This window comes from Tyto alba, unplaced genomic scaffold (assembly GCF_018691265.1).
Source record: "Tyto alba isolate M040663 unplaced genomic scaffold, T.alba_DEE_v4.0 Super-Scaffold_48, whole genome shotgun sequence".
In the NCBI taxonomy this organism is placed as follows: Eukaryota; Metazoa; Chordata; class Aves; order Strigiformes; family Tytonidae; genus Tyto; species Tyto alba.
In genome coordinates, this window is record NW_024881324.1 from 22,453,540 (window position 1) to 22,477,682 (window position 24,143).

The following is a 24,143-nucleotide window of genomic DNA, read 5'->3' on the forward strand; positions in this document are numbered from 1 at the left end:
ATGAATCCAAAAGACCTGATCTTAAGTCTGATTCAGCCAGTGTGATTATGGATATCTCATTGCAGTAATTTCTTCTGTAAAAATCTTGTATCAGTGTTTGGTTGATATCTCAGTTGAGATAAATTAATAGAGTTAGATTCCTTTTATGGTCTTTGATTTGAGTTTCTTCCATAAGGAGGGGACAACACACCTGGATTAGACCACGTATGTTAGCAGTGTTTTTATTTATGAAACTTTTGCATGTTTCCTATGCCAATAAGTAATTTTAACTAAAATACAGATTGTATCTCTTACATCTTCCTTGTGTCATTGTGTGGATGTCTCTACTCTGTTTTTAGAAAGAGCTGATGCATCTTCAAGTTGAATTTGGACACACTGCAATTTAGAATAAACAGATAAAAAATTCTTGACGTGTTCACAGTGGAAATTCTGAGTGTGGACTCACTTCATATATTTCTTTAGAAGTCTAACTTTGTGTTTGAATAATGAAGGAATTGCATAGATTTTCTGTCAGTAAATTACAAAACATAAGAAGTCATCTCGTATGTAGATGCTTCCTTTACAGGTTGCAACCACGAGGACGCTTTATTCATGTTTCAGATTTAATATTCTAATGTTATGTGTTCAGCATTCATACATCATGTATGCCATATTCCGAATTCCATCCCAATTAGCTAAAGCTTAATTTTTAGACAGAGTGAAGACAATCTGGGATGTATATTTACATATCTTTTACATTAGTACACTGCTGCAGCATGTAAAGGAAGAGGAACTCAATCTAATACCTACTGCCTGTGTATCTATGTGTATCTGTTATCCTGCCCTCCTCCACTGCTAACAACTTCCAAATTCCACAGATGGTTGGAAGTCTCAAAGATGTAAAGTTTCCTATAAATTTTACAAAAATAAGTACTGTTTCTAGGGGGAAAGACTGCTGTGTGATAACACCTTCTACTAAATATCCCTCAATCAAGAAACTACTTGAGTTATTTTGATTTTTTTTTTTTATTATGTATCTATGTATTTCTGAGCTTGTAGTGTTATGAAGTGTGTTTCTTTCTAGAGCTGTTGCAAAAAAAAAGGCGCTAATTGTATCACAAAGGGACAGTTAAAATGGTTTGCAATTAAAAGGACTTCAATTGATGCATTTTTGTAATTTCTGTTGTAAATATATGATTGGATAAAAATCTTGAATACTAGATAATAATTCAATTTTTGAAAACTTTCTAATATACTAGTGAAACATTGTGCAAGGAAATCTTTTGCTGATTATTTCCTGGACTATATGCTATTCAGTGTTATTCCCAAGTGCCCCACAAAACTGCTGAAGCTATTCCTGAATTATGCGAGTACATCTGAAAGGAGTTTTTGCTATTTGCTTTATTAGACTTTGTTGAAACTTATAGGAACTTATTATGATTATTTGTTTGTTCCTTTACTGTATGCTTGTGTATGAGAAATAACTGAAAGAGCTATGTAGCAACTTTTAAAAATGCAATTTGTAAAGCAGAATTAGAAAATATAATCAAGAAGCCTAAGTAAAATCATATTCTGAATTAAATGCTGATAATTGAAAATTAATTCTATATATCTAAAGTTTTTAGAACCTCCCAATATGAGAACACTGTAAAAACATATACTTTAACTGCAGAAAAAAAAATCTCAAATTTGAGCAAGATTAGAATTGTTTTAGTCTTTGCCTATCAATTAGTTGAAGGGAGTGATGCTCAGGAATGTGAGTATAAGAGAAAGAAACTGTCAGAAGGAGGACAGTTTATGAAATGTTAAAATAATAATTTTAGAAGCTTATGGAAAATAATGTTAGGAAAACATTATTTTCATCATGTGAAACACCAGTTTACTGTCAAATACATATTTATAATACATTCTTTTTGGAGTTATTAGTTAAAAATTTTTAATGTGTGTTTTTTCTCTTAGACACAAACAAAAGGTGATGCTTCTGCAGTTGTTCAGTATGGTGAACTATAAATACTCTGTCTTTATATAGGCAAGAGTCACTTAATGATTTCTGATAGTCCCTTACTAAAGACCAAATGTGGGAATCCAAAACTTAAAGATAGTTTTATTTAAATAATAGTTTATTCAACACTGAAGCGAAGGACACTGAGCAGAAGATGGGGGACTGTGCACACTACAGAACTGTAGTTCACAGGCTGACTGCCAAGTAAAGAAAGACTCAGTTACCAGAATCAAGGTCTGAAAACAAACTCATTCTGGATGTAGAACAAAAAATGAATAGATTTTGTGTGTTTATATGTAGGGAGTAGATTTATATATTTTTTAATGTCTGAACACAAGTACTGGTGAAAATAGAAGAAACTCTGATTCAAAGAGCTGGAATTTTGTCCTATAATGGACACTGATTTAGGATTATTTAAGTGAATAAATATTTGCAAGGCAATAATCTGAACTTGTTCTTACAGTGAAAAAGATCAGACCTTGAAAAACTCTGAAGCTTTCAAATGATAATTTGAAGTGATTAAGCTCTTGCTGATTGTCTTTTGAAAACATGACTTAAGGACCTACATCATTTAGGCACTGTTAAAAAACCTTCCACCACTCATGTAATTTAATTCACATGACCTAACCAAGATTAACACTGGGGTATTTTTCTTTGTTGTCCTCACTAGTGGAGGAGTTTGCAAGTTTCCTGTTTAATGGAAATTTCCATGATTGTATATTGATACTGTACTTAAAGTACATAAGCAGGAAACTCTCTATGGTAAAAATTTAAACTTTTCAGTGAATGGCCCATTGGTGATTATTCTGCTATAACTACTTTCAATAAACTAGCACTTACTGTAAGCCAGAAGGTGAGCATGAAGGTTATTCTGTATCTAAGTACCTGAAAACTTTTCCAGTTTGTATTTTGCCATACTTGACAACATGTATACTTGACAACAATGATTACTTTCTTTGGTCGTAAGTGGTCTGTATTTTCAGGGCAACAGAAACTGTGAATAAAAAATGTCCTTGTGACCATGTATTTTACCTCTATATTTTAGGAGTTGTTTTTCATTAGAATGTTAATGGAGTATCTCCAACTAGACCTCTGCAAAATTGTATCACTTCAGTCTCAATTCTTCAACTTCAGTTGTGTGCTTTATTTTCTAACCCTGAACTGTATGTGTTGGTAAAGAAACAATATAAACCCTATAAATCATCTATTAAAACAGTTTATCATCTGTGAATATTGCTTCAACAGCTATTGCTGGATGATCCATTCTAACCAAACATATCAACCCTGGTTATTCATCAGGTTTACATAAAAAATAAGATTATTTCTGCAGCCAGCTGCATCAGAGATGCCTTTAACTGATCAGGTGCACTCTTACCACCAGTGTAAACCAGAAAATGAATAATGTGATAATGAACTGTGTATTTATCAAGTAGACACTGTAATAATGTTGATTTCAATACCTTGCTTAGCTGGTAAACTGATTTTTCTCCATTCCTTCTGGAGTGCAATTTGTATAAAACAGTAAGTTTCCTTGCTGGAACCCTACTAAATGCATTGCTTGTGTGTAATTTGGTATTGAGATGTTTCTTAATACTCCAAATGACAATGAATTATGAATCTCAACAGTGAAATATTTTGGTTTTCCAGACTTCTGATAACAAAAGCTACTACTTTATAAATAGATGAATGCAACTTGAACAAACATAGATAAAAAGTAATATACTTTTTGAGATTTAATTTGATCTGTTGTGTTTCCATTTACTGTCTCAGTGCCTAAACAAAATAAAAATTACAAAATTTTATATTCAGCCCTGCATTATAGAATGGCCTTCAAGTGTAATAAAAGCTAAAGGCCTCTTTTTACAGCCAGGATTTTGGATATGCTATTTATCATTGTTTAAAGAATATATTTTTCTTAATAACCTCTTTAACCTTCTTTGCACACCTACTATGGAAAAAACTTCTATTTGTGAAATATGAAAGCAGTTTTGCATTTCTTTGTAGTAGAAAGTTATTGCCACATGAAAGTATTTTGCTTCCTACTCATGTGAAATTGTACCCTTCCCAAAAGTATTTAGAAAAATATATATGGAAAAAAACTAACCTAATGTCTTAAGAACGATATATTTTTTTTTTTTTTTATCACGATACATTTTAGAAAAGGAAGTCTAAGTTTTTGAAGCCATTATATTTCATAGAATCATAGAATATCCTGAGTTGGAAGGGACCCATGAGGATCATCAGGTCCAACTCCTGACTCCACTCAGGGCAACCTAGAAGTTAAACCATATCACTAAGAGCTTTGTCCAAACACTTCTTGAACACTGACAGGCCTGGGGCCATGACCATCTCCCTGGAGAGCTTGTTCCAGTGCTTAATGACACTCTCAGTTGAAAATGTTTTCCTGATATCCAACCTGAACTTCCCCTGCTGCAGTTTTAAGCCATTCCCTCACATCCTGTCAACGGACACCAGAGATGTGCCTCCCTTTCTGTTCCTGGTCATGAGGAAGCTGGAGACAGCAATGAGGGTGTCCCTCAGTCTCCTCTCATCTGAACAAACCTGGCATCCTCAGCTGCTTTTAATAAGCCATGCCCTCTAGGCCTTTCACCATCTTTGTCGCCCTCCTCTGGATAAATCTGAATATTTTCATATCCTTCTTATATTGTGGAGCCCTAAACTGCATAAACTACTCGAGGTGAGGCTGCACCAACGCTGAATATAGTGGGACAATCACTTCTTTCAGCTGGTTAGCTATACTGTGCTTAATGCACCCCAGGATACAGTTGGCCTATTTGGCTGCCAACGCCTGTTGTTGACTCATATTGATCTTACCATCAACCAAGACCCCCAGATCCCTTGCACAAACACTGTGCACTCAGAGTATTTTTTTTTTTTTTTCCAGAATATAAACAGCAATATTTTTCAGCTTTTTCTGTGAGTTAAAGGGTTGGCTAAAGACACAATAGGTCATAACTTTTGCCTATTGTTAAATGCTACTTATTATGCATTAAGAGCTCACTGCACTGTACAAGATGGAATAGCCTCTGCAATTGGGATCATCTGCTGTAGAGGGAACAATGAGTTTCATGTAGAAAGAGTTGGGCAGAATATATTCATTTTCTATCAGGCTTACCTTAGTAACTTTGTTTTCCATGGGTTTATTTTTCAGCAAATCTCTGGATTGCTCCATATTTTTCTCCTTGCTAAAGAAGTATCAACAATGGTATGTTCAAATCCATTTTTAAGCCTTTTATTATGACTTTGATATATAAATACTGAGCTGGTGGCTGTGTACCTGTTGCTGCTCACATAGTCACAGATTTCTTCTGGTTGTGGTTCTGGTTCCTGAAGACTTGATTTAAATTAAAAAGCCTTGACAAACATGATACAAGCATTTGGAGAATATAAGATAAACAGAATTCTTGGTAGTAGGTACATTACAACTGAAATCTTCAATCTGTCTGAGTAAGGTCTGATTGACTTATTGAGCTCGCACAAGAGCACACTGCTCTGTTCTAAAAAGAGGACCTGCCCTTCTTTTACTATATGGAGCAAGTAATTTATTCCAGCTCAGATAAAAATTCAGCTTATTTTCTTTCCTATTCTCTGTACAGTTACTTCCTGACATACTGTGTGGAGAAGAAAGCATGTGTTTTTTCACTCCATGTTCTTTTTAGCTAGATAGATGGAGGGATGCTCTAATAAGTTGAGGCCCTATGAATTTCATATTCAGTTCCTTGATCCAAAAGGTGTTCTGGGGTTGCAAAGTTGGAGACCACACAAATAAATAAGATTAAATTTATTCTGCAATGGAAAGAGTTTGAACTCAGTAGCCAAATCATTCACTCTTGGTTTATATTTCTGTTCCTAGGTCAGCAATAGCACTTCAGGGATGAGGGAGGGACTCCTCAGAGTTTTTCTCTGTAGGTACGGTCCCCACTTAACCACAGAAAGTTAGTCCGAATCTCAGCTTGAAGCACAACTGAAGCTTATGCTGTACCTCTGCAGTTCAAGTTTCCTCAGGTTTCTCCACAAGAATGGAGATCCCATTCTCGCTGGGCTAGAATTGTGCCTAAGGGTGAAACGTGATCATGAATGTTATATTATCACTCTGCTGATGTGTTTAACATATGCATTTAAGGCATTTTAAAATAATTCAGGTATAATATACTTGCCGTGCTTTCAATCTTCCTATTCTGTGACTCTGGAAAGAGCATGGGTTTATGCAAATCATATTTTAGGTTTGCTTTGTTAAGGCCCCTGAAACAAAAGGTTTGATCGCTGTGTTTTTGAGAGAGATAGAGAGAAATAAAACAGCATTATAACTGCTTTGGGATTTTAGTGTGTGTGTGATTTCCCAATATTTCAGAATGATACCCATCTTTCATTAAGCAAAATATTTTTCCATTTGAATCTACTTGTGAAATACTTTATTGAGCATACAGTGTTAAACTTAATGACTCACAAGGTTTTAGCTCCTCTTAGTTAAAATACCGTCTTGTGTACCCTACACATTTGCAGTGGACTGAAAGGTGTTATAGGAAGGGAGTTTTAAGCAAGTTCTTCCCTTGCTCAAGGAGTCATTTTATGTGTCCGTAGCCATCATAGCTCTTATGAGACTGTTCCTTGTTCTTTAGAAAAGGAATTCGCTTATTCAGTTCTTGGGATGTTTTTTTCTCTCCATTCTTTGAAAGCATTATAAAACCCTAAATTTTTTGTCTTTGCCTTTATTAAAGAATTTGTAGATATACTCGACCAGACTGACTAAAAGTTGTTGGTTCCTTTATAGGAAGTAAGAAATGAATGTTTGATTGGTACTTGCACACTATGTTAAAGTCAGATTGGTGAGACCTACTCTGAAGTTCCAATGGGTAAGAAAAAGGGGGTAAATAGAGACTTCTGATTTAGCAGGTGAACATGATTGGAGGATGTGTGTGAGTATTAGGCTGGTTTGATACTTATATCTAGGACATGAGAATAATTATTATCCTGACAAATAGGTTTAAGAATAGTCCTGGATATGCCACCTCTGTTGTCCAAGATAAGTAGATGAGACATATTGAAACAAGGAAATAGGAAAGCTCTCTCTATCAGTCATTTGCTGTAACCATCTGAAAGAAAAATAGCTTGCAGAATGATTGTGATAACCAATTTTCTTATTAAAGTAGATGAAAGAGAACAATCACAAAGGACTATGGAATGAACCTTCCATTTAATTTCCATAGCAACCAATAAAAACAAATGTTTAACTGCAGTATGTCATCTTGGAGATAGGCAATTGCAACTCATGAAGTTTACTTTGAAAGAAAGGTCAAATTCAATACTTTCTATTTAGAAAAAAAAAAAAAAAAGTGAGAGAAATACTGGTATTCTATATACTAGATATAAACACCTTTTCCTATACAATGCATAAATATAAAAATATGTAAAATACTATACTTGTGTTCCAAAATAGATACCTCTTGTTCATTTCCAGAGAAATTCTTGTAGTACTATTAGCATTATAGAAAGAGTAGCTTATTCCCACTTGTATGAGGAGTTATTGGGCTTGATTCTGAAGGTGAGAGAAAAGAAGATTCAAGTGAGAGTTTATGGTATTGGTCCTTGATTACATGAAGCATGGTACCAAGCATTACAAACAAGAAAAATTAAGTACAAGATGTGTTTTAGCTACATTTTTAAGATCATCAGCTACTCTGCCTAAGTATGTAACACTTCTACCAAGTTTTGAAAAACCCCTGTCACCAATTTACTTGTATAAAACCAAATCTGCAGGACATATCTTGTAGTGACAGTGGAAACTTCTAAGTGAAGAATAGATCTTGGGAGGGTGATTTTTGTGTGTGTGTTTTGTTTTTTTTTTTTTTTTTTTTCTTTTAATGTTATATATCACACCTTCTCATAAGCATGAAGGGATAGACTTTAGTTATCACCTTTATCACATTCTCTCAGGCTTTTATCAGGGCTGCTCATCCACAGTCTGCAGCAAATACCCAACAGTATATGTCCTCCAAAATTTCCAAAGGTTTGCTGTTTTTTGTTTTTTTTTTTTGTTTTTTTTTTTTTTTTATTCATATATTTATTTGGGAAGAATTATGATAGTGTAAGACATTTTTGTCCATAGCTGATTTGATTATTTACTATGACTTTTAGTATATCATAGGAAGTACAAGGTTTTACATGAACATGTTTCCTTTCAGATCAGAATGGGTGAGTGGGAAAAGAGGCATAATGCTATATATAATTATTGTTTTAGGAAAAGTGAAATATATCATAGTAGTAAGATTAATTGGCCTCCTTAATGAATGTACTAAAGAATCTGTTCTATTTTGGGAGTGATTTTTCTGCAATTAACTGAGTACTTTGAACAAATGGGTTGTTCTTTTCTGCATCCTATGCAGAAAATAATTCACCATGACACTGACATGCTTTATCTTCAGAGACATCACAGAATATTATAATTCCATTCCTATAACATTGTGGGAGTTAATGCATTCATTTAGGCAGAACTGAAGCTATACCTTGTGCCAGATCACACATTTCACGATGGCAGCCAAGAAGATAATTTAGTAGGATGATTTCTGCATACTAAGAATCAGTCTAAGAGCATTTTCACTCCTTTAAGTATTCAATTCATGCCTTGTCACTAATTATGACGATAGAAAACAGATACCTTAAGCTTCTGGCAGTTATCCAGCTCAGCCATTCTTTTTGGAGCACTGAGCAGTGTGGGTTCTGCTAGGGTACTCTGATTACTATAAAAATCCCAAGCTATAGTAAAGGTGCTTAACATTAATGTTAGAGCCACGCATAGAAAAAGCAGCTGTTTTCTTATTATCTGCCTGAAAACTACAGATGCATCAAATTTTTGCAGCCAATTTTATCTCTTAGCAGAACAGTAATATGATTAGTAGCATTTTTACAAAGTTACATCTCAGTTTTGATAAGAAAAATATTTGAACATAATTTCATTCTCTTAGTTTATGTATGTCAGTATACTGTTTGCCCCACATACAAACACCAAAATAGGTAAATTGTCTTTTGTTTACCTTTAATTCTTTGTCTCTTAATAATGAGCTTTATTTTGCAGCAATAACATTTTATATAATGGAGTATGTTTCCCACCTTGTATTATTATATTGCCTTTGTTCACTTCTCTGACTTTCAGTGGTATAACAGAATGCAACTATTTATTTTGAAAAATAATGCACTTTTTCATGCATTACTGAATAAATAAATATAACCTTGCTGCTAGTCTCTGACAAAAGTACTAGTAGGTATTATAAGACTCCAGTGAGGAAGAACTTTCCCAGCATAAGATCTTTGAACCTTATAGACTGTTAGATATTTGTTGTTATTTAATATTTCTGAGTTCTTTTTTTCATTACATTTTGTCAGTACTATAGTCTGCGCTTTCAAGTGTGCTATTAAAGATTGCATATTTTTTTTCTTTTTTCCAACTTCTGATGGTCAAAACTTGGAAGAAGATTGTTTTAGAACAAGATGAAAGCTTCTGGGAAATGTAGTTTCAAATCATTGAAATAATGAAATAATTGATTTTTCTTTTTTAGAATATGACTAATAAAATATATTTTCAAATATTTTGAAACATTTTAAAATAACAAGATAACATGTTTGTTTTTCTGATGTAGATGTAGTCAACAGCAGTTTCCTATGGAATTTAAGAATTCTGCAACAAAAACATTCTAACCTGATTCTGCTGTAGCAATATATATATATATATTTATATTTATGCCAATGATTAAGTGAGTAGAAACCAAAGTTTTGTGACCTGGGACCAGTTCTTTGGAGTAATTTTCATTTGAAGATGGTGGGAGTTACTCTTATTCTTGGCAAAATATACAGCATCCTGCTCATGAATTTACTCTTGGGAATGACTGTTCATGATTATTTGAGTTGTTTCTCCTCAACATCCCAAATAATAGAATGGAACAAACTTCTTTCATGATTATTAGAAATCTTTAAAAATTACTAGCTTATTTAAATAAAAACCGCTTATGTTTGGTGGTATTCCATGTGAACGTTTATTAACTAAAAAAAAAAAAACAAAAACAAAAACAAAACAACAAACTATGTTGAGCCGACAAAATTCAAAATCCAAGCCAAAATAAGAGGACACTAAAATCTCTTAATTATATGAAGATTCACAGGTGTGGAAGCCATATTGTCTTAAAATCTTCCTCCATAAAGACTCAATGCTAAATTTTATTTATTTTTTTTAATTATTAGAGAATCTTGTAAGCATCCACACACTGGAAAGATAACACAGATTCAAGCCAATAATACAAGCATGTGTGTTCCTCACCATTTTATTTTTTTTTATTCCTTCTAGGAAACTATATTCTTTAATTTCAGAATAGTTTTAATGTACAAGTGAGGAGCAAGACAGTTGAAGGGGATGGTTATGAAAACGGAAACAGTTTATTGTCTTTAAGGTACATAAGTTCTGTGTTTTATAGTTGAAACATGGTAGTGCTTTGGGCTTTTCTGGATCTTTTATTAACTTATAATTTAAATTGAATCAGGAATATTACGAGGCAAGTAGGAGCGAAAGAGAAGGTATAATAGAACAAAAAATTTCTGAATTTATTATATAACGTATATGTGTGTTCAAAAGTTATATCTATACTGGAGAGTTACGTTTTAAGTTACATTCTTTGCAATTCAGGGGACCAAAAGAGTAAATATTGTGGACTAGCATTTGCAGATAACGGGAAAATGGAATGCAAATGTTGTCTTCAGCCAAGAACTGAAATTCCATCTGCTCATCTCTGTTTCATGCAAGTGCTCTGAGCTTGTTAGAGTTAGCTTGATTGAACATTTTTTTTCCTTTTTAGAATCAGACATAGTGTGATAAAGCAGTTACAGGACCTATTTTAGAAGAAACAGATAGGCAGGAGGCCTTCTTAGTTAGTAGGCAGGGAACATTTTGTTATAGTGGTTTTTGAAAGTTACTTGTAGAATGGCTTCCTTTTATCTGTCCATCAAGAGTAATTTCCAACATTGCTGGGACCACTGGGCAGTCAGCCATGATTCCTGGTATCACAGACACAGTTGCCTTTAATCTAAAGAACCTCAAGGGACCACATATCCCATGAAAATTTTTGCTGATAAGGAGTTTTACCCTTGTTTTCCCTCCCTCCCATCCCTACACCCTCCTCAGTCCCCTTGGGGGTTGAGGCATGACTGAAAGAGAAAGTAAGGATTTTACCTGTAAAGAAACTCAAAAATTGTCATCACTATAGCCAAGAAAGGTGTAGCACTTCAATGGCTACCTGCAGTTGTAGTATATTTTCTGAGTTTCACAGAAAAATTTTCTTTGACAGTACACTGACATTAGGCTGGGAGTCCTCCATGACTTTTTTCTCTGCTGAATCAAAGAGTTTATAAACTAAGTCACATATTTCTTTCCGAGGCGTGTTTTCTGGTCCATTTATTAAAAAGCTGTGAGCTATTTCTTCTGAACTTGTTTGAGGGGGAAGAAAACCAACAGAACTAACAAACCTTGCAGAAATCAGGGATGTAAACCTAATGTTACTGAATTCAATCACACAAATCAAACTGGTTGCAATTTGACAAGCATTTACTCCTGGTTTTCTCCACCAACTCATAAAATTAAAATTAATTCATTTTTTCTCCTTTTATAACATGTTTCTGTTTATTATAATATTCATAGAAACATCTTGAGTGCCTTGGAATGCTCAGGATATATGAAAAAAGATGACAGAATATGCTTCCTAAATCATACCAATCATAATACTTAAGCATACACATACCCTTTAAACTAATTGTCCCAAAAGGACTTTTTTTTCCCTGTATTACAGCCATCAAAACTCCATCTGTTAGCTTGGTGTCTCTCTGATTGTTTTTCAGTAAAGAGATGCTTGTCTCTTTTGGCAGGGCCACCACAGGAGTTATATCTACCCTATTTTGACTTAATTGATTGTCCAGAGTTTGTGGTTCCCCACTTGCATCCAAGACACTGTGGAAATGATGGTGACATTCAAGCATGAAGAGGCTTATTGATGTGTAGGAGCCTGAGGCTCATAGACCCTTATTTATTATCATTTTTCCCCTTCTTCTTATGCTACTATTTACATGACTGTAGACACTCTACCATGTGTATTTGTATACAGTGAAAGCCAAAGGATTGGTTAAAAAAAAAAATCTACTTCCTGTGTGATTATCTTATTTTATTTCAGATCAGATATTTAAAGAAGCAAATAAACAAACAAAAAAATCCCTTCCGCACAGAAAGCCATTAGAGGTATTTTTATAGGATGTGGTTAATACTGATCCTTTTGTAATAAGAGTGTCAGATAGTCAGATACTGACTGATCCTATGCTTGAATTTGTTTATTTCATTTACATTTCACACATGAAGGGTTTGTCTAAATGGCCTGAGGAGAAGGAAGATCTTTTGTGCTGGACTGATTTATACATGTATAAAAAGGATCCAGAGGTTTTAATTCTCTTAAAACGTTAAATCATGAAAAAAAAAAAAGCATTCATATTTTCTAACGGATGTGAGAACAGCTGGAATTGTTTTGTGTTAATGAAGAAGAAAGAAGGAAGATAGGAAATGACTTCCCTGCACCAAGTGTGAACTCTGCTTCCTGTGCCTCAGGCTGTTGCACCCTGCTGCCTTTGTATTAACGACTCATACACCTGGATAGGAAGGGTCACTGCTGCAGCTGGTAAAGGCTTTGTGTTGTTCATTCAGCTTCCTGAAATGAGTAACAAAGGACAGGTTTTTAATGGCATAAAATGGTTCTCAATGAAAAGAATCTCTTCTGATCCACGATCCTGATTGTAAGACCTGACCCCTGGAAGAAGCAGGAGGAGCCTTCCCTGTCCTGAATCTTCTGATGTAAAAACTGCATCAGGGTGTCTTCTGAGCCAAATGTTCACTGCAGATCAAACACACTGCTGCAGTCCCAGCTGAACCACTTTAGGATTTATCAGAATTAACTGGAAAAAGTGTATTTTGTAACATAATTTCATTTTGTTATGAAATCCATCTGGGTTTCTTATACAGTAAGCAAGCCATCCGACCCAGACATAAAATGTGCTTGCATGGTCTGTTCTATCTGGATGGAAGAAGCAGGAAAGAACCACTGAGGATAATATTCTATGGCATAGAAAAGCATGCTATGTGCAGGAATATAAATGCAGTCCGAAACCACAACCTGATTAAAATTGATGTAGAATATATCATGTATACATATAGATGGAAACTCATGCATATTTAGATACAAGTGGCTTATTAAAAAATGTACACTCTCCTTCTCTTATGCCCTTTTCCCAGTTCCACAGCTTCTGCAACTGTGTGTTTATGACAGGGAGACAGGTGCCGTTGTTTATAGAGAGATTCTAATTTTAGTTTGACCTAACGTTTTCTCTTCTATACAGCCAAATCTGAAGGACTCCTTCAGGCCTTCAAGTAATGGGCATTAAGACAAATACAGTTGTTTAGATTTATGTGTTGTAACTTTGGTGGAATATTATTCCACGTACGATACCTTGCTTTGTCCAAATGAGCCAAAAAAACCCCTGTTTTCCATCAGTAGCATCACTTTTGAAGATATGTCTGTAATAACCTTATTTCACAGCACTGTCAAACAAATTAAACGCGAATATTGAACGCATGTAAGAAAAGCCGTAGAGAGGAGATGGGATATCTAATGGAGGATATTTTTGTCTTGAGCTCAGTTTTGTGAGCTATGTTTAATAGATGAACAGAAATCTTTTGTGCTGTTGTATTCTCAGCTATTGTCTTGAAGCATGATTATTTGCTTTGCTGTTATGTAGACTTACATGATAAAGAGATATCTTGATGACGAAATAAATGCTTATTTCTGGGACAAGGGACAATCCAGTTAAACAACAACAAAAAAAAAGTTAAATCAGAAATTGAGATTATTTACCTCTTGAAAGATTTTTCTTATTTTACAGACATATTTCTGGAATTATGATATCCATAGATTATGAGTTTTAGTTGTTCTTAAAGAAGTCTTGAACACTGTTGTTGCTAAACTTTCCCTTAGTGGTGAGCCCTAAGAACAAGAGAAAGTTTTTTTAACTGATACAGCTGTGATCATGCCCGAGTCTTTCTACTGTGGAGCTTATCTAACTAGAGAAAACATGATTAGCATTACTTCTCTTTTTATTTACTGTTGAGTGTTTCAGTGAGTATGTAAGAGACCTAAAAATAAAATGAGTATTTTTACATTTTCTTTTGATGATTTCAGTAATATTTTATAAACCTCTTCAAAATAAAGAAAATCACAAGTAATTTCATACCAGTTTAGTGAATGAGAACTTGTATTCTTGTGTAGGCACAATAAAACATTCATTTCTATTTCTTTAACTGAGTGTGAATGCAAATAAGCAAAGAAACAGAGGTTTAAGCCCACATAATTTGACTTCTTTGCATACTTGTTAGACTTTGCATCACACATTTGGGGAGCTTCCTTATTATTTGAAAAATAAATATATTTCATCATGGAATGTATATGTGAGATAATTTTATATCCTGCTAAGAGATTACTATTGTACACTGCTTTCTACTGCATATGCTAGTCATACAAGTTACATGCAGTATAAATAGACAGGATGATCTGTGGACTCTTAATAAAGTGAATTAGGTGTTTTTCTTATGGCTGTGTCTTTAGCAGATATAATTAAAAAGGGCAACAAAGAACATACAAAGTAATTTTTCTTTTATTGTTGGCTACAGTGTCAGCTTTATTTGAGCTATCTTGTAGTGAGCTTGCTTTCCCTATTTCAGGCTTTCTACTGAAACAATGCATCTTGTTCATCTGTGATCTTCATCCTTCTCAGCCACTAACAATGCCTCTGAAGGTATTGTTGATTCCCAGGAAGGATCTCTATGCACTTCACCTATTATGTATTTAGAATTCAGAATAGACTTATCCATTCTAAACATGTATTCTGGGTGCACCTCAAACTGTGGCCACACTCACTATCTTCACTGCACTTATAAAGTCCAGTCCACAAACCAGTAGTTTCTATGACAGTAAGTTGCAGATCCATATACAGGGGGTCTTGGTTGTCCAAGGCAGAACAGAAATGAATAGCAAAGACAGAGACTGTACGTTCCAGCCTGCACAGATGAATGAATAGCAAATTAAGTGTGGGGCAATTGCAAGAAGAAAGAGGAGGAGGAACTGATGTGTTTATATACTTTATAAAAGCTTTTTTTTTTGTCAGCTTTTTTATACTGTGATTCAGTTCCTCTTGCTATTATTTTAAAAGACTTCTTTTGAAAGAATCATTTGGCCTGTAGGCTAGTCAGCTCCTCCTGAAAGTGTGTAAGAGAACAACATGCCATCAATGCCTTTTTCTCCTTTTATATGTGCTTTCTTAAGCTACGGTTTCTGGAACCAAGCAATTCATTTTAGAATTCCAGTTTTAATTTAAAAAGAAAATCAGTAGGATTCTGCTTCCTTTAGCATGTAAGAAAGATTTAAAACCTTATCTCACTGTACCTTCCAGGCTCAGAAAGCAAATTAAAAGAAGTCAAAATTCATTATGTTTTTTGGTTTTGTTTTGTTTTGTTTTTTTCCAAAACTGACCTCTGATAATTTAGTGCTTGGGTGTATCATTATTAAGCTTCTGTAAGAATTACTAAAATTCGAGGCATCAAAACAAAAGTTGCTATCTTGATAAGCCGTATTTCTATAATGAAAGTCATCAGTATTTTTTAGTTAATGTGCAAAATGAAATAAAAGGAAAGTTGGAAAGAAGTCTATCTATATGCACTTCTCACAGGAGAACGATATCTACACATGAAGTGTATGAGACAATATGAAAATACATTAGGCATTCATTTATTACTGATCAGATTCTCCTTATTTCTTTCCTTGTTTTATAGTAATCCAAAGTTGTCATCCTAATTATATCTTAATTTAAAAATACTTTATTAAAAAAAAAAATTGTCTTTTGTATTTCTGTAGCTGACCATCTGCATGCCTCTCAAAGGGAGTGAGTGAATAAATGAAAACAGTGTGGTATAATAAATTTTTAAAAGCCAGTTCCTTCAGGTACGTGTTGTACCTGGAAGGATTTAGTAAACCAGTTCAGATGAAATGAATGACTTCAAAACACAGATGTTTTAGCTATACATAGTAGCAGACATAAATGTGTCACTTGTATGCAACCCTGTTATATCTGTGAGTAAAATGTTAGTTGTCCTGTATATGTGGAATATGTTTTAAAGCAGGTTTTTTTGTCCATTGAAAGAGAAAAGAAAAAAATTTTTTGTAATTACCTGGTGTATTTAATTTGTGGATCTCAAAGTACTGAGGGAAAAATACCCACAACACCTGTTATTGTTCCAAATAGAGTTCTAGGATTAAAATCAATCTCTTGAATTGTAAAAATACACTGTAATTAAAAAAAAAAAAAAATAGAAAATAAAAAAAAGTGACATGAGTATAAAATAAATATTTAAAGTACTTAGCTTTTAAAGTTTCCTTTATTGCATGAATGCATAGTTTTATTGTATTTCTGAGCAAGTAGATAAGAACTCTGAAATGCAGCATTGTCAGTTTATTTCTGGCAGAAATGACAAAAGGCATATGGGAAAGCTCCTGTTATGAGCTCTTGAGTTTTCCCTTCTGACTTCCAGAAACGGGCTGTATCATAGATAAGCATTGCCAATGTTTGTGATTTTGATTTATCTGAATTGAACTCTACTCTCAAAAAGATTAAGATTTGTTCATTATTTATGAGGAGCCCACAAAGAAATGGAAGGAAGACCAACCACACAGTGCTAGGTTTGTGAGCATTTTTTGTTGTTTTTTTTTTTTTTTTTTTTTTTTATTTTTATTTTTTTGTCATATAGTTGCGAAAAGATTAGTAGAACTTTTTGTATGGCAAATATTTTTGTTACATAAGAACATCTTTCAGTGAAAATAATTTTCTGCATTTTTATTAGAATTCATGCCGTTACTGGAAGTAGAGCCAGGACCATAATGCCACTCATTTCACTGCACTGTTTAAACAGAAAGAAAAAAAAAAACACAAAAACATCCTTGGTTAACCTGAAAGTGAGCCTGCTGTAGTCATTCTTACTCATTTGTATTTCTAGCACTAGAGGCATATGCTGCTCCTAGTAGAAATATCTGAATATCTGAAGTTATAAATAAATAAACTCCCAGTGGTAATTAAGGCTGACTTGGATTTTAAAGGAGGGATTGAGTTTTTTGTTTAGTTTGGTTTGTGTTTGTTTTTAATCCATTGAACTGAGGAATGTAGTCTCATCTGGACAAAATGCTCTGATGCTGTTAATTTGCCAAGAATTCTGGACTCTAAGGAAATACATAAATACAAACCAGAGGTCTTTATCACTGAATTTCAAAATTATTGCTGTAACTTTTGTGAACATCTCTGTCTAACTGTAGTGATTTTAATGTATTTAGTCTCCAGCTCTTCACAGTTATGCAAATTAAACTTACTTTCTTTTAATGTGCCTAAAGTACATGAGCAGTGATATATACTTACATTCTTTCAGTAAAGGAGTATAAGTATTATTTATTCCAACTAAGAGAAAGAAGTATTTATAGAACTGTATTGATAATTCTTGATACTAAATTACTGGAGACATAAATTTTTATATGTTGTTAACTGCAACATCAACAGCATCCTGGTAAACCTTGCAGGGCTTGACTGTCAAAACTTCGAAAATTATAGCCAGGGACATGTTGATAGCTGTGTTCCTGTTATTTTCTACCTAGAGATGGACTGAAGGAGGTGACCCTTCTGTGGAATTTATTGTAAGACTTTCCTGCAGGATGGAGTATCAGACTGTAGCTATAATTTTACTTCCCTTTAACTGTCAGATAGAAATCTGTTGAGAAAATGTCCTATTCACAGAGTCCTTTATAAAAGGACCCAAAATTATATATTTGAGAATATTCAGTTGATAGTTACATGAAAGTAATGATACAGTGGAGAGGGAATAAATACTTTGAAGCCCATGAAACTTAGTTCCATGAATGAATGAAATTTTTCTTAGAATATACTCTCCATGGGATGAATATAATTTAAACATAGATGAAACAAAAAATAGTCTTGTAATTATACATATTAAAGGGTTAGTCTCACATTAAGCAGCATGTGATAATTATTTTTTGCAGTTTATTCTTCTGTATTCTGCAATTTTCAGTATGCACTATTCTGCTTAAAGCATTTGCAAGTGAATGACTTTCAGACATGACAGTCAGGGTGTGGTGTACCTAAGAATCCTCTAATAACTTCTTATAAAGTGGTTATTTCACAAATACTAAAGTTGATTCATTGACTCAACTACTGTGCAGTAACCATCAGGGGTAAGGGGGAGTTAGTTGATTGTGGGGAGGATTTTGAACTTGGCATCTCATTCTCTTACTGTGCTGAGTCAGTTGTATCCTGTGTGAGCTGGTAACCTCTCTGACATTTACAAGAAGAACGTGAAATTCTTTTGCTGAGCAATTTCAGTCACAGATGCAAAAATCCAGCTGTGTGAATCCAGAGCAATTATCTTTGAGTTATACTGAGAGGTGGGTACATCCAGCTCTGACATGGATGTAGGCTGGGGGAAAGCAATGGTTTTAGGGATCAGAAGAACTTAAATTTCTGGTGAAAAATAGGAATGCCTTTAGAATCTGCCCTATGTGGAAAATTTGCATTAAAGTTTGCTTATTCTGTTGAGCTATACGGCTAAACACTGAGATTTGACATAGAACATATGGTGATTTTCAGTGATCTTTATGGAAAGACCCATCCAGCCTATAAGAGAAGCCAGGTCAAGATCTGCGTGTTTTATTTTGTTCAGGCTTGGGGGTAAACTGCTGGTAGAGCTTAAAGACTCTGAAGAGAAAAAGCAGTTTCTGCCTGTAACTTATAAATCAACTAACCAGCTGTGCATTGCTACATAATATATAGGATTAGAAAATGAATACATTTTTCAGGGTATATTTTATAATTTTTTTCATTCTTTTTCTCTCTCTTTTTTTTTTTTTTCTTTTTTTTTTTTTTTTTTTTAACAATGTACAGTAATTATTAGGGGTACCTATGTAGGTATCTCTCCTTTAAGCACCACAAAAGTTGCATTGGGAAAAGTAAGGTTGTTTGTTTTTTTTTTTTTCTTTTTTGGTATATTTTTTCCAACATATCGCCTTACTGGCTACTCAGGTCTTTGACCAGCATTTTATCCCTTCTTCTTGGTCATAAATTATTTATGTAGTAACTTCAGACCGTTATTCAGGAAATGTCTTAAGCAAAAGCAGTATGCTAATGTGCTCCTTCTGAAGGCTGTTGCCACATTACAACATGTACTGGGAGGGATGACAAGTTAACTTCCTAGGGTGCAGATTCAAACTGAAGTCCTATTTGCATCTGAGTTGCAACTTTATGTTCAGCTAAAAAGAAAACACATTGTCACAGTTCTTCCTCCTGACTTGTACACTGTTTAAATAGGAACAGGATGAAGCATGTCCGCTACAAAGAAAGAAAAGCACTTTTTTAGCTTTAGCTTATGAAATGTTATTCAGTGATTATCTAATTAATCTTTATTAACATAACCTTGAATTATTTCAGTTTGTCACCTAATTTTTCAAACCTGAATTGATATGAATAGCCCTTTCTTTCTGCATTGCAGTCTTTGTGGATTGATTTTCAATGTAAGAATTTTGAGATTTTAGGTATACAATTTGTGGCTTTACACAAAGCAGTTCTTTTAAAACTTCAAACAGTTGAAGAACCTTTTCTAGAAAGATTTTTTTCCTGCTGTATAGACAAAAGTGATCATATTTCATTTTTGGGTGTCAACATTTTAGTATAAAATACTTCTCTCAACAGAATGATTGTGCATTTGAGATGGGAAGAAGTTTAGAAAGCCAGCTTCACATGTGTTAATAAGTCTTTGCTTACCTTTTTCTAAATTCCTTGAAGTAAAGCAGATCTTGTTTTAAAGAAAGTAGAGATTAAGGTAGGAAAATAATTATACAATTTGGTCAAATCTCTGCCATTTAAACAAGTTATCTTTAAAATATCTTATTCAAGCCATATGTTTTATATTTGCATACTATTTGTAAATTGCTCTTGGATTAGATTTGGATATCATCAACTCTAAGCATATGTTGGTGTAAATCCTTAGATTTTAATAACTTTTTACTTGAAAATGGTATGTGTTCTTCTATTGGTAAAAATCTGCTTATTTGTGTAGATTGTACCCCTTTAGTATCAAATTGCCTCTTGGTCTTTTATTGATATCATATTCATAGTTCTTTGAGGTAGAAGAGGGCTATTACAGATCAAAAAAAAACCCCACAAGTCTCTTGCTGAGGTGGGAAGGAAACAGAAATTTCAAAATCCCAGGATAGTATTTCTAATTTCTGAGACATCTATTTTTTTAATTTATCCACCTCTATTCAAATGTTGCTGAAAATGATGGATGGGATAAGGGAGAAGAAAGACTTTATAGTTTGTAATTAGTTAGCAAAGTTCTCTTAAGAGAAGGCTTGGAGTGTTTATAGCTAAATCCTTATGCATTTTTTGAGTGTCTTCTGATACTTCAGTGGGAACTGCTGTGTGCATAACACCTGAAAGTCATACCATGGGTTTAATTATCAAAATACAAACTTGAGAAGCTGTAGTTTGACATAAATAAAATCTTGGCAAAAAGTTCCCAAGGGGTTTAGGTTCCTCCAATAAGTGGCCTAGGCATCCTTAAAAATTTCAGTTTATCCACTGTCTACCTACAGTTGTTGACCTTTCTGAGTCTAATTAAAAGTTGAGTGATCACTGTATTGATGAACATGGTCTATACAGGAGAGAACCAAACATCATTAAAAAAGTTAGTTTTTCTATAAATTAAAGTTCAAGAAATCTTGCCACGTTCCACTAGTCCAAAGGCAAAGCACATTTGCCTGACTTCGTACTTACAATTAGATAACCATATAATATAATTCTCCCGACTCAGTTTCCTCTGTAACAATGACAAAATAATGTCCTGGAGCTAGTTTTCCAGTCAGGGAGTGATTAGTAAAAAATAACCAGCAAGTAACTGATATATTAGATAGCGTCTTGAAAGAAGCTCCATTTATGACTAGAATAGTTTTCCTCCATCTAAATTGTCTTCATCTCTAGCATTCAGAGATTTTTGTTGTATCCTTTTTTTTTTTTTGTGTACAGGATAATCTCAAATTTTTCATGAGAATTGGAAAGTCCAAACTACCTGATTGTGTTGCATGTCCTATTAAAAGTGTCTTTTACACCTCAGCAAATATCCCCATAAAGTGAAAAAATTGATCTCAAATAAGAAAGCTAACTTTGTTCCTTGGTACTTCTGTCTGCAGAAGAGACTTGCACCTTTGCAAAGATTATTTTTGAAAACATAGAATTTGTCACCTCAGGTGTATTTGTGAACATGAAAATATGCTTGAAAGTTATTAACTAATGGCACATAAGTTACCACATCCTTGTCAATATAAGAGGAAAAAGTAGAGGCGAACAAATAAAAATTTCTGTTAAAATTGTTTCAGCTGTTTTCTTTAAATCTTCAGAAATTTTTCCTGAGAGGAATTTTTAACATTTTAAAACATAGTTTCCTCCTTTTCCTGATGTTGATTACTGCTCATTTCTAGATGCTTTATTAAAGCTCTGGTCAGAACAGCAGTGGCAAATTCACACTTCTAGGTTACATGTATATGCAAGTCCTTCATAACCTTGCGTGATTTCTAGACTGTCACTTTGTTTCTATATCTGCCCTGCTTGTGCAATTCATTGGGCTTATTCAGACTTTATGTATGCCTGGGAAGCTGAGTGGAGGAGAATAGTAGAAAGGTTTAGCTGTATTTTCCATATAGATAGTGACCCTCGAGAAAGAGGGAAATAGGTTGGTTTTGGATGGTGGTTTTGAGCTAGCATGTCTCTGTGACACTGTAAGTTGAGTCATTCCTTGTTCAGAATAATGAATGAAGGCATCATCCATCCCCAAACCTTGTTGGCAGCAGACCTTTTTAGAATATATATTGAAGAAGTCTTGCTGACATGATGATTCTCTTTTTTTTCCCACTAAGATTTGAAAATTATTGATGAAAGATGCTTTCTGGGGAATATAAAAGGGAAAATGTTTTGATCCATTTAATAATCTGCAGCACTAGTTTTTGCCCCAAATCATATAAAGTAATAAGTTGGTTTTATATGGAAAGAATAAGTAGGAATTAACATCAGAAAAATCCTTTTGCCATGTAAATAGAAGATTAGCAAAGATACTTAAATTTGCATTTTCTGAAGTAGTTATTATTGTTACTATAAATCACATCCCTCAAAGTCACTTATAGGCAAGACAAAAATAATAGTTTAGAGAAAAATCACATATTGTTAAGAATGGGTATTTGCTAACTCCTTACTTAATTGTATTATAGTTATTCATATGGCAAAAAAGTATATTTTACAAAAAATGTTTTAATGCTATGGGCACTTTCACCCCTTGCTAAAGCAGGGCAGGTTAAATAGTTATACGTTTACCTGTTGGGATTATTTCAGGTTGTAACCTTGTTCAGTTATCTTCATACAACATTGAAGTTAACGTGTTCTGTTTCAAGTGAAGACCTATGTTTTTACTTTGAGTTTTCAATGTGGATGTGTTCAGAACCAAACAAAATATTTGTATGTATGGGAAACAAAATTTCAAAAATTTATAAATGTTCTAAGCATTGTTTGTGTTTAGTGAGTGGATTTAATGACAGCAACTCTTGCTGCAAAAGCACACTAAATAACTCATAGGGAAAGCATGTTAGAGCTTTGAAAAAATATTTACACCCTGAAAGGAATGGGCAAACATCCCTGAATCACATAACAGTAGAAATCCCTAGAAACTGTGGTTTGTGCTTGGTCCAATTACTGTGAAGCTGTATAGTTCCATTCTATTATATACTATACAATATCCAAACGCCAAACCTCAATGCAAAATCTGTCACAGTTACACTCCTGTAAAGCTAGAGGTTTAAGTCTGTACCTGAAAATCTGACTGTATCCTAGAGATCCCTCAAGGTCACCAGCAGCCACCAGGAGATGGACCTGCTTCCATTGCCCCTATAGTATGGACTTTCCTTGTCCATCCTCCACTGCAGCCCCAGAGAGGCTGAATGAGGTTTGGGTCTGGGGTGCTTGTTGGGCTGTTCCAGGATGCAATTTATAGATTTTCGACACTTAGATAAGGAATACTTGGTTATTCAGTTGTCACTAATCAAACTCAATTTAAGCAAAGTTACGATAAAATTCAAGTACTAGCCTTTGTCTATAGCATTCAAAATAGACAACACACTTTAAATTATTTTTAGGCTAAATAATGAAGTGAAAGATGTTGCAGTTAACCTTGCTTTACAAGCCTTGTGTCAAATTGTCTGTTCCTCCCTCATCTAGTTGACTTTATGTCTATGCTGTCAGGATGGCAGTCAGGGTTGTACTCTTTCTGCTTGCCTTAAACCTCAAATTACACTTGCTCAGATGCTTTTGTAAGATAATTTACAAAGCACCCTTGGTGGCCTCTTACATTTCATTGTGTAAGGTCTTTCATTAGATGTTAACATTTTATAGCAGCCTGTACTTCAAAATTGTATGTGTTACAAAGATCTCTGTTGGATAACTGAATGATAATTTAGAACATTTGACTGAGACCAGATGCGTAGCATACTGAGATCACCCATTTATAATTTTTTTCCCCTCCCCTAGACATAATGTGAAAGCATACTAAAAGTAACACAGGAAACAGCAGGAAGTCATCATTGTATATGAAAAATTGTTAAAAAGTTGGTAAAGAAATTACCAGTTTGTGTATCTTTATTGGCATTACTGCTGCGGAACTTCTGCCTGAACAGTGTTAGGATGTTTAATTCTGAAGAATCTACATAGACAGATTGAAACATTTTTGTTGGATTACTGTCTAACTGTATCATTAAGTGTCAGATCTGTTCACCTATCCCTTCGTTGGTGCAAGATTTTCTTGAAGTTCTGACATGTGTAATATGGGGAAATCATTCAGTTCAGCTGTATGTATTTCTCACTAAGGATCTGCATCATCAGACCTGTATCAAAGATTTCTACTCTGGATTCAGGCTGCACATTT

At 34.0% G+C, this 24,143-nt stretch overlaps 1 protein-coding gene across 14 annotated transcripts in view; it reads left to right on the top strand.

Annotated features, from left to right (window-relative positions):
* CDH18 (cadherin 18) overlaps window positions 1-24,143 on the top strand; it is a 536,769-nt gene that overhangs the window by 298,433 nt on the left and 214,193 nt on the right. For 13 of the 14 annotated variants that reach the window (XM_042806880.1, XM_042806879.1, XM_042806882.1 and 10 more), the window contains one exon: window positions 5,154-5,207. The exons of the other annotated variant lie outside the window; for it this stretch is intronic. The gene's annotated coding sequence lies outside the window, so the exon portion shown is untranslated. The remainder of the gene's footprint in view (window positions 1-5,153; window positions 5,208-24,143) is intronic. 14 annotated transcript variants of the gene reach the window in all.